General features: G+C 44.7%; 1 protein-coding gene across 1 annotated transcript in view; it reads right to left on the bottom strand.

Annotated features, from left to right (window-relative positions):
* The window catches only part of LOC134457226 (potassium voltage-gated channel subfamily A member 10-like), a 20,474-nt gene extending 14,401 nt beyond the window's left edge, over positions 1-6,073 (bottom strand). The window contains exon 1 of the mRNA XM_063209117.1: positions 5,946-6,073. The gene's annotated coding sequence lies outside the window, so the exon portion shown is untranslated. The remainder of the gene's footprint in view (positions 1-5,945) is intronic.
* Positions 6,074-10,318: the final 4,245 nt, after the last annotated feature.

The following is a 10,318-nucleotide window of genomic DNA, read 5'->3' on the forward strand; positions in this document are numbered from 1 at the left end:
TTTGAAAGTGGATGATAATGAGGGAAACTGTACTCTGGAACAGTGGTCTGGTATGTCTCTGGCAAGAGCACTATGAGCACAGTGGAGGGGATAATGGGTGCCGCGAGGGCGGGAAAGGTGTTACAGATTTTAGGGCCCGACAGCACTGACTGCCCTGGACGATAACATAATTTGACATTTTGGGGGCCCAAAATTTGAATCTTTCATGGGGCCCAACAGTTTTTGCGGCGCCCCTGGATACTTGGGAAGGTGTAATAATAACAAATGTATGGAGCAAAGTCACATTGGGATAGATAGGGGAAGAGATATGAAGCATGACTGAGGGGGTACTCCTGGCACAACAAAAAGGCTTAGGGGGTATGTGAGACCAAATAAGTTGGCAAACACTGCTGTAGAGGGAGGATTGGAAGGCAGTGGGCACCGCAGTGACAAGTTAACAGTCTGACCCGAGGGGTGTTGTGTTTTGCTAACGCAGGATCATAAACACATGCTTGCACGCCGCACACATGGATGTACAGCACAAGTGCGCTCCCACGCGCACACACACACACACACACACACACACACACACACACACACACACACACACACACACACACACACACACACACACACACACACACACACACACACACACACACACACACACACACACACACAGACGTCCTGGGGGGGCCCTCTGGGTGCTACTGGAATTCAAGGTTAACGACAGGAAAAATATATACAAAACTTAGCCAAGCACCTGCACCAGCATTCCAGCACACGCACACACACACACACATACTCGCACACGCACACGCACACACACACACACACACACACACACACACACACACACACACACACACACACACACACACACACACACACACACACACACACACACACACACACACACACACACACACAGGAAGAGAGCAGACGAGTGTAGATGAAGTGATTTTTTTAAATGTCACAGTAACAGTATTCCCCTTGCTGTTGTGTGAAGAGTAAGGACATGGCAAGCTGTCAAAATAATTACACAAAATACTATATGTTGAGAGGAGAAATAATAGTTCCAAGTATCTCTTCACTCTACGAGGTCCATCAAAATGAAGTGCACTGACACGATAAATTTAGCTGTGTTAACATTTAGAGAGACAACTAAACACTTTTCTAGTTGGTTCTGCTCCAGTTGAAATTCACTTACCAAAATATACTGTGTATATATACTTTGTTTTTGATGGATAGTCAGAGCAAATAAAAGAAATCCACACGGACAATGTTACAGCATTGCGATTTGGCCGAGGTAAATATTAGAACAAGCTGTCTAGGTTGCGTTTGTGGGTTTTTTAATGTCCTATGTGTACTTTTCAATTGATATTCATAGCCTGTATTGCCCCACCTCCGCTTGAATTTGTACTCTTACTATTGTGTCTGATATTTACTCTTTGAAGGATGACTACATGGCTCACACCAGATGACATTGTACTACAGTATCACACACCACACACTACAGTATCTCCTGTGAGTCAGACTGAACGTGATACTCCCACTATGAATGACTACATAGTAGCTCACACTAGCAAGAGTCATCCTGGAGGACCCACCACAGTATCTCCCATGTAAGCGTGTCTGAGTCAGTCTGAACATGATACTCTTGCTGTAATATGTATATATTAGGTATCAACTTAACACCGTGACTTCAAGCCTGTGGGTTATCAGTGACTTAGAGAGAGAGAGAGAGAGAGAGAGAGAGAGAGAGAGAGAGAGAGAGAGAGAGAGAGAGAGAGAGAGAGAGAGAGAAGAGAGAGAGAGAGAGAGAGAGAGAGACAGAGAGAGAGACAGAGAGAGAGAGGGAGATGGTAAGTTAAGGTCTATTGGGGGTGTTAATCAAACACAGCACAACCGCTGATGCTGCAGAATCAGAGTCGAGAGGCTAATGTAACCGGTGAGGAGGGAGAGGAGCACGCTGACAGGTCAAGCTAGTTAGCCTATCTGTAAAGGCATAAAATACGTCACAAAGAACATGAAGGATCAATAGCCTGATTTAGCATGTGAAGCGAACACACCAAATGGCTATGCGATTTATGCTTTCAACTATCTCTGCACTCCTCCTGACCATATGCAAGTTGATCTCACAGAGTGCCTAATCTCAGCAAAATGGTCACAAAAGTCGGCCTTAGACCAAAATCTGTAGTGTGGACACGGAACAGAAATGCACCCAATGACATGTTAATGGGGATATTTTGCACGGTGGCCATATGATCATTATCTTTGGCTGACATTGAGAGCCTCAATAGCTCAGACAGTGGCACATTAGTTTGGGGAAGCATTTATGGAAAGGGAAAAACTAACAGTGCACAGTCCGAGATAGGAGATAGGAGGAGTGTGCCCTGTCATGTAGGCCTATAATTGATCCTGCATTTTTTTGTCCTCAGATGCCTCTCCATCCCGTCTTCAATGTCTATGATAGATTTATTGTTTCAATTTCCCTATTGATCGATTGATTTCCTGGATCTATCGATACATGATTCCATGTATGCAGTGCACGATTACATGCATGACACTATTTACTGAATGTACAGCAACATGTATATACTGTAAGCGCTAATATGTAACAGAGATGTGTATGTTGGTTGTGTGAAAAAAGTAATTGATGCAATATACGTATATTAAGATAACAGTCCAACAACAAAAAACGTCCATACATGTACGTATATTTAATGTAACCCGATAATGCATGCCATACCACCAGTGGCACTATGACTTGGGCATTGCCATTCTGGTAACAGCAACGCTGTGTTCTAATGGGTTAATGTGCTTACGCAGTCATGAACACTATCAGATTGTGTTTCAAATTTCAAATTCGTATAAAAAATAAAAAGTACGTAATTATAAGTGTGTATTTGTAATCTTCTCTTCCACCTCTGTCTTTTTGTGTCTCCACCCTTTCCTCCAAAGGAGTCCATCTGAAGCCCCCTGTACCCCGGCCGGCAGGCAGGCAGGCAGGCAGCTGCAGCAGGCAGTAGAAGCAGCTGTAGCAGCCAGGGGAGGCAGGCTGGCTGGCTGGCTGGCGGGCTCACAGCTGTGATTAAGTGCCATCTCTGGGCCAGCCGACGGGAAGAAGACCCTCCCGCTGCTTAATCACCAGCCGTCAACACCACCGACAATCAGACGACCAACCAGCAGGGAGGCGGCCGCGGCAGACATTTGCAGTGTTAATTCAGCTCTTACAGAGTAGGACCAAGTAGAAGAGTGTGACATTCAAACACCATGTGTTGAATTGACACTGCAAAATTTAAATGTGTGGGAGGACAAAAGAGCAAAATATGGCTGAGCGCGACGAGGGCTGCAAAAAAGCAGCCATTCTCTCCTTATTTGGGGTGGCGAAATGAAAATGTCTGGAGGAATTGTATAATGAAAGTGAGAGTCAAAGTGAAAGCGATAATCACAACAAAAATGAATGTGATGTGTGCATAATAACACGCATGCACACACACACACAGAGAGAGAGAGAAGAGAGTGAACCAAGGGAAATATGGCCACACAGGGAATTCCTACACAGGTATATCCCACTCATCAGATTGCTTACTAGCTCCACCCCCTGTGTTCTAAATGCCCTGTTGTGTTCTACAGTAGATCCCCTGTGGTGTTCTAAATGTCCTGTGGTGTTCTATATGCCCTGTGGTGTTCTAAATGCATTGTGGTGTTCTAGTAGCCAGGCTACGCCAGAGAGAGTAGAGAGAGAGAGGTTCCATTGGTCCATTGTTTCTGAGTTCATTGGTTCTATTATTGGGGGGGGGGGGGAAATCCCCCTTTAGGCAGACCTGAGGGCTGTTCTATTCAATGCTAGGAGCATTATGACACGCCCCTTTAGGCAGACCAGAACCTGGTCATGTTAGGTGCCCATAGAAACCTATTATGTTGGCATATCTCTATATACTTAAAGAATCTCTGGCTACGCCCTTCTAGTGACGCAACACCTTCTAGTCAGGCCAGGAGGAGCAATACAAATATCGTTTATGAACTCCGTAGAAATCGGGAACTCCTTCCAACTACTTCACCATCTCCATCACCCCCACCTGCACAGCTCCCAACTCCCCCATGGCCATGCATTACACTTAGCTGACGCTTTGTGACGCTTTGCCCACAGCCATACCTCCATTGCTCCAATCCCCCAGTCCCACACCAAAACACTACATCCAAACCCACAAGTCCAACCCCACACCAACAGCGTTCCTAACCACACATCCATTGAGATGTATTATGACATCTCAATGCCCACATCCAACCTTATCCAGCTCCACAGCACCACCAGTCCTAACTCCACATCACCACCACCAAAAATAGCCCATCCCCCACCTCGTGTCCATCTGTGCGGCAGGCTGCCTGGGCAAGGACGGGGCATTAGAGTCAGTCGGCGGGCGTGGACGTGCCAGCCCAGCACAGCACACACTATAGGCTACACCACGGGCACAGCACAGCACAGCACATCACATCACGGTGAGCCACCAACATGGTGAGCCTGTGATGATGGCGCCGATGAGTAATGCGTGGGTAATCCACCACCACGCCATGAGTGACCACCCCCACCCACCCCCGCCTCAACTCCTGGCCTCTGCCTACCTCTCTCCAAGCATTAGAGATTAAGCCCTTCTCATTTACTGAGAAAATATTATTTTTTTCTAGAGAGGGTTCATCATCCCCCCCCCCCCCCCCCCCCCATTCTCTCCACTCTTTTGAATCAAGCGAGGGGGGGAAATGCAACCATCTGTTTGGGGGAAAGCCAGAGTCACAAAGTCTCTCCATTGTGTGTTATTATTGTGTTATGATAATGCCACCAGGACCTCTCTCACTGTGTCCTCGTCTTTAGTTCACTCTGTGTTTGCGTTGGTGTTTGTTTCATTGAAAGCTTGATGACTCAATTTCATTACCAGTCATCATGACTGACTGTTGCCATTTTTTCTCAGTGGCATAGATCTATTTTTGGAACAATTCAGCACATTCCAAAAAACACCCACCACCACACAAAAGCCACCACTACTAAAACGTCAGTAGTCGATCTATTACTCCAACAGTAGGCCTAAATCGAACATTATGCCAAAATGATGATAAGTGGTGCCTTTTTAGTGCTTTTACACATGTTCAAATGCTTGTATGTTGTGGGCTTCCCAAGGCACTATGTGAAATATAGTAATTAGTAGTCGTGAAAATAAAGTAGGCTAATATTTGTCAAACAAGGCAAATAAAATGATGGCTTCAGTCATTGGAAAATAATAACAATAACCAATCAATAATCAATAAACAATAATAAGTGGTTGATTATAGTTTGACCACGCTTTTGGCATCCCTTTATAAAGTAATGATGAATGCAACATGCAATATTGGCACCATATAGGCTAACTAATATAGAAAGTGGACCTGTATTTCATCAAGACATGAATCCAATCAATTTACAGAATATCTTGGTTTTGGGGCGGCACCTTTGTGCAGAGCAGCATCATTAGGAGGAACTAAATTAGCGCACTTCATAAAGACCGAAGACAAAGTAGCCTATTTTGCAAAGTCCATAGTTCCCAAACAACAGGAATACGTTACGTGTACATTTGCTACCAAAAGCACAGTAATGTGCTATTTTTGGTGAATTGACAGGTTTTGGACAACTTGACTCGCCCCGAGACCCGCATCACACTCGTGCACACAAGCGCAATATCTGGCGCAACAACCATCAGTCATAACATTATCACAAACTTGCATTGATCCAGGCAAACTTGAATAGGTACTTCTGCGTTTCTCACTTCATATGCAGGGGTGATATATTATTCCGCAACAAGTTAACATCCACTCTCGTTTGTTCGGCAACACTGTGCATGCAACAGATGGAAAAGTAACGCGGTGATTTATCCGGTAGACAACAGCAACAGTAGGCTAACTGTATTATGAAAAACAAAGAAATAGGCTACCTCTTCACTCCGGCGGAATATCCTTGAGAAGTTCCTTGCATTGTCCTTGGAAGTTTGTTCAGCCTCCCTCCATGCCCTCCGTATCTCAGCGCGCCAAGGGAGGACAGGGTTATCACAGTGCAAGCCAGGGAACAGCAGCAGCGACATGGAAGACAGGATAAACTGTTTAGGTCACCGACACATGGGAGGACAGATGTGATTTGAGAGGGACATGGAGGGTGTTCCGTTTAATTTCCATCATCATGATGATTCAAGAGATTGATTCGATCCTACCATGTCAGAAACTACAAGTAAAAGGGAAAAAACATGCATTGCATTACAGTGATTCACTCACACAAAGGGCATTGACACGTGTAACATCTACTTTCGAAAAGTAGGATATACGCCTCACGCTTGTAGTAGCCTAGTGAAATAATCACAGAAATATCACAGAGTAGGCAATTCAGATAACTGGTTTGAAACATGTGAACAATGCTCAACACGTGAAGTGAATTGCAAGGCCAATAGGATCATAACGCGCCAGTAGGAACTCAATTGGTCCCTGTAATATATCGCCCCCCACTGGCGATGTCGAGGTTGAGTTCTATGAAATTGTTTGGGGCAAAGGACAAATAAGACAATTTATCAAAGTAATGTAAAATATAAAGGAATTCACATAAAACAAGGACCGGTAGCTCAAAGCCTGGCCAGTCCAATATCGAAGGGGCAATGCATCTGCTGGTTCGGCTTCTGAAATCTCCGACTGCACATGAGTAGCCTAGTATAATTTATGCCCTTTTGTTAATTCATACACTGTGCAATTAAAATAACAACACATCAGTTGATTAAAATAATAGGATGCTATTATAGCATCCTATTATTTTAATCAACTGATGTGTTGTTGTCTTTAAAGGATTGATTCCTATACGTAAGATTGTTCTGCCACTGTCCATTTTTATTTGCCAAACAGAGCCAGTTGACAAACAATCATAGCATTTCTTTCTGTGGACATAGGCCTACTGAAAGGCCGCATAACACGAAGAATGGAAAGCGTGTTCTACCCAGCAACAGTCTATAAAGTTTAGTACAAGTTTGCATCCTAATTCTAAGTCGTCACATGGACAATGACAGGGAAAAAAGGGAAGGCAGCTATTGAACATTCCACATTCTAATGTCATTTCAGCAGACAAGACACAGAAGGGCTTAAAATATCCCCGCCACATTAATATTTTACCAAGGCCCTCTCCATCTTCTGAGACGGCTTCCTTGGCTCCAACAACGCGCACGTTTCCTTCTTAGTTCCTGGCCATGAATCATTATAGGCGCTCAGTGGCTCAGACCCAAACTCCACTGCTGCAGTGGTGTCAGGAAGATGGATAGTGATGATGATGATGAGGAAGAGGAAGATGATGATGATGATTATGAGGACGAAGATGAAGAGGAGGAGGGTGATAATGATGATGATGATGGTGATGATGATGATGATGATGAGGACAGTAAGATGGATAGGGACGATGAGGAGGAGGATTAATAGGAAGAAGAAGATGATAAGGAGGATGAGGAGGAGGATAAGGATGAAGAGAACGAAGTGAAGAGGTGATGATAATGATGATGATGATGAGGAGGAGGAGGAGGAGGATGATAATGATGACGACGACGACGACGACGATGATGATGATGATAGGAAGAAGGACAGTGATGATAATGATGATGAGGAGGAGGATGGTGCTATGCTGGTGATGACGGAGATGAAAATTGACACACATGTTGATGGTTTGGGAAAGCAAAGCAAGTCTGGAGAGAAGCAGACAGTTAGGTTCTGTGCTTTGCCGTTGCAGAACATGAGGAATGAAGACATTAGGGGATCTCCTCATACCACAAGTTACAAGGCTAAAAAAAATAACCCAGTGAATGTGAATAAAGTCCGCAAACACTGCTGGTCTTCTATGTTATTTCAATGGTGAAAGCACAACGTTTCGACCTTCAGGTCTTCATCAGGCACTTGCGGACTTTATTCACATTCACTGGATTGCTGTAATCTGGATTGCTTTCATTGTCCTGCACCTGGCCCATCAGGTGGGATGTGCAGACATATACTCTTCTGAACATAAAAAAAACCATCATGCCATGGCATCAGACAGGCAAAGATCCCAACAAACAAATCAACACCATGCCTTTCATGGAATTACGTTTTTACGAAACCATGTTCCATGAATATTACCCAGAGGGCATGTGCTATATACCCAGAATGCTCGGTGGTGGCATATAGAGGAAGCTTGTGAGTGGAGATTTGATGAAGCTTGCCTATAAAAGTTTAATTGTGGTGAAAGCTGAGAGCTGGAGCACAATGAATAATAATGGGAGATTCTTTCTTTTACCTGTTCTTTGAACCTTTTACACTACACAGCTCTTTAGCCAGTCCTAACTAAAGCAGCCACTGCATGTTATTCTGTATGCTCTGCATGTCTTACATGGGCTGTATTATTTAACCCATGCCTGCTTTGCTGAGGTGTTTACTTAGGCTACAATTCTGTCAGAATCTCCATCATTCTCTGCCAACTTGTCTGCTTGCCCAAATAAGAGAGTAGGGTCATGAGACTTGATCTAGGTGTTTATCAAAATGCAGTCCATGAACCCAATGGTGCTGAACCGCAAGACATTCCAAGTGGGTCACAAGCAATTCAATTATTTTTGTTTTACGGTTTCCTCAGCCTTTTATTCTGTGTTGTGTGTTTACACTAGTTGGCATGTGCATCATCTGCATGCCTTTTTTGGGCCTGTGGTCCTTGAAAAAATCTGAAAGGCACGACAGTGATCTGAGATATCCAGGATCAAATGGATCAAATGCATTTATGCATTGACTTTTCTGTATTGTATTATATTTCTGACCGTTGTAATGTGTTTTCATTCACAGATCCCTATGGCGTTTCAGCGATGGGTTATGGCCATATTCAGGGCTGCTGACAGCTTTGGCTGGGCCCCAGGACAAAGTCATCTGAAAGGGCCCCTCACCCAATACATCCAATGTAAGGAGGACCCAATGGAGAAACCCCTCCCCCCCCCCCCCCCCCCAACACACACACACAGGCTTTCCTTGCCATAGCACTGTATGATGATGATGATGATGATGATGATGATGATGATGGTGATGATGATGATGATGGTGCTCCATTAGCTGTGTGTCTGATGATGATGACAGTTCCCCAAACCCAAAGCTTCTCCCCGGCCCGGCCCGCACTCAAAATCAGCCTGGAGTGGATTGTGGAGTGGTGGAGTGAAGAGAGTGGTCCCATGGCCGACCACGGCTGAGACCATCAGAAGCAATTACGAGCCTCTCTCCTCTTCGCATGATTGAAGTGCCTCTGGTTATGTTCAATTACCCATGAAGGTCAAATGTACGATTTGTGGTGTGACATCACATCAGCAAGGAGAGGAGAGTGCCTTGGCATGTGTTTGACATTACATTTGGCAGCTAGTACTGCACTGCACTGCACTGCACTGCCGGAGCTTGACACTGACTAAGGCAGACAGCTTCATTGTCTTTCATGTAACTTTGAGTGGATTTGCTCAGCAATTTTCACTGCTATATTGTGAAACAGAGAATGATGCACATTAACGTTGTATTTTTTATTTAAAAATTTTTTTTGGTCACAGCATATTTATGAAATTTCAGAAAATGTTAAGAGTATTTCGAGTTTGTTAAGAGTATTTTCGAGTATTTCGAGTTTTTTTCAGTTTCATCATGTTCTGCTATCCGGTCATTGGTGGTCACTCTCTAGGCTACTTCTATTCATATGATATGTGTAACCAGGCCCACCAACAGGGGGGGGCAAACAGGTATGTTGTCCCGGGCCCAGGCAGATAGGGGCCCCAGAATTGGGTCCATATTACATTGTATGTATCGGGTAGAGGACCCTTTTAGATGACTTTATGCTGGGCCCAATGAGAGCTGTCAGCGGCCCTGTGTGTAACTAGTGTATATGCCTGCCATTCAGCTCTTCAAACTGCTACCATCCCGACTGGGTCTTCCAACAGGAAAAATATTGGTCATCACAGTCAGGCCCGCCGACAGGGGCGGAGGGACAAACGGGTATGTTGTCCCAGGCCCAGGAAGAGAAGGGCCCCAGAATTCAGTCCTCATTGCATTGTGTGTATTGAGAGGGGGGCCCTTACAGATGATTTTGTCCCGGGCCCATGCAGTCAAGGCTGTCAGCGGCCCTGATCACAGTTACCTGGTATTAACTGTGTGGAAAATCTCTGTCCATCAAGTTAAACATGCGTCATAGTATTATATGCAACGAGATGGCTTGAAGAGAGTGCCTGATCCATAATGTTAATGTCAAACAAACAATCGATATGACATTGGCCTTCAAGGGTGCATGAGGACAATGTGC

The sequence above is a fragment of the Engraulis encrasicolus genome, chromosome 10 (assembly GCF_034702125.1).
Source record: "Engraulis encrasicolus isolate BLACKSEA-1 chromosome 10, IST_EnEncr_1.0, whole genome shotgun sequence".
In the NCBI taxonomy this organism is placed as follows: domain Eukaryota; kingdom Metazoa; phylum Chordata; class Actinopteri; order Clupeiformes; family Engraulidae; genus Engraulis; species Engraulis encrasicolus.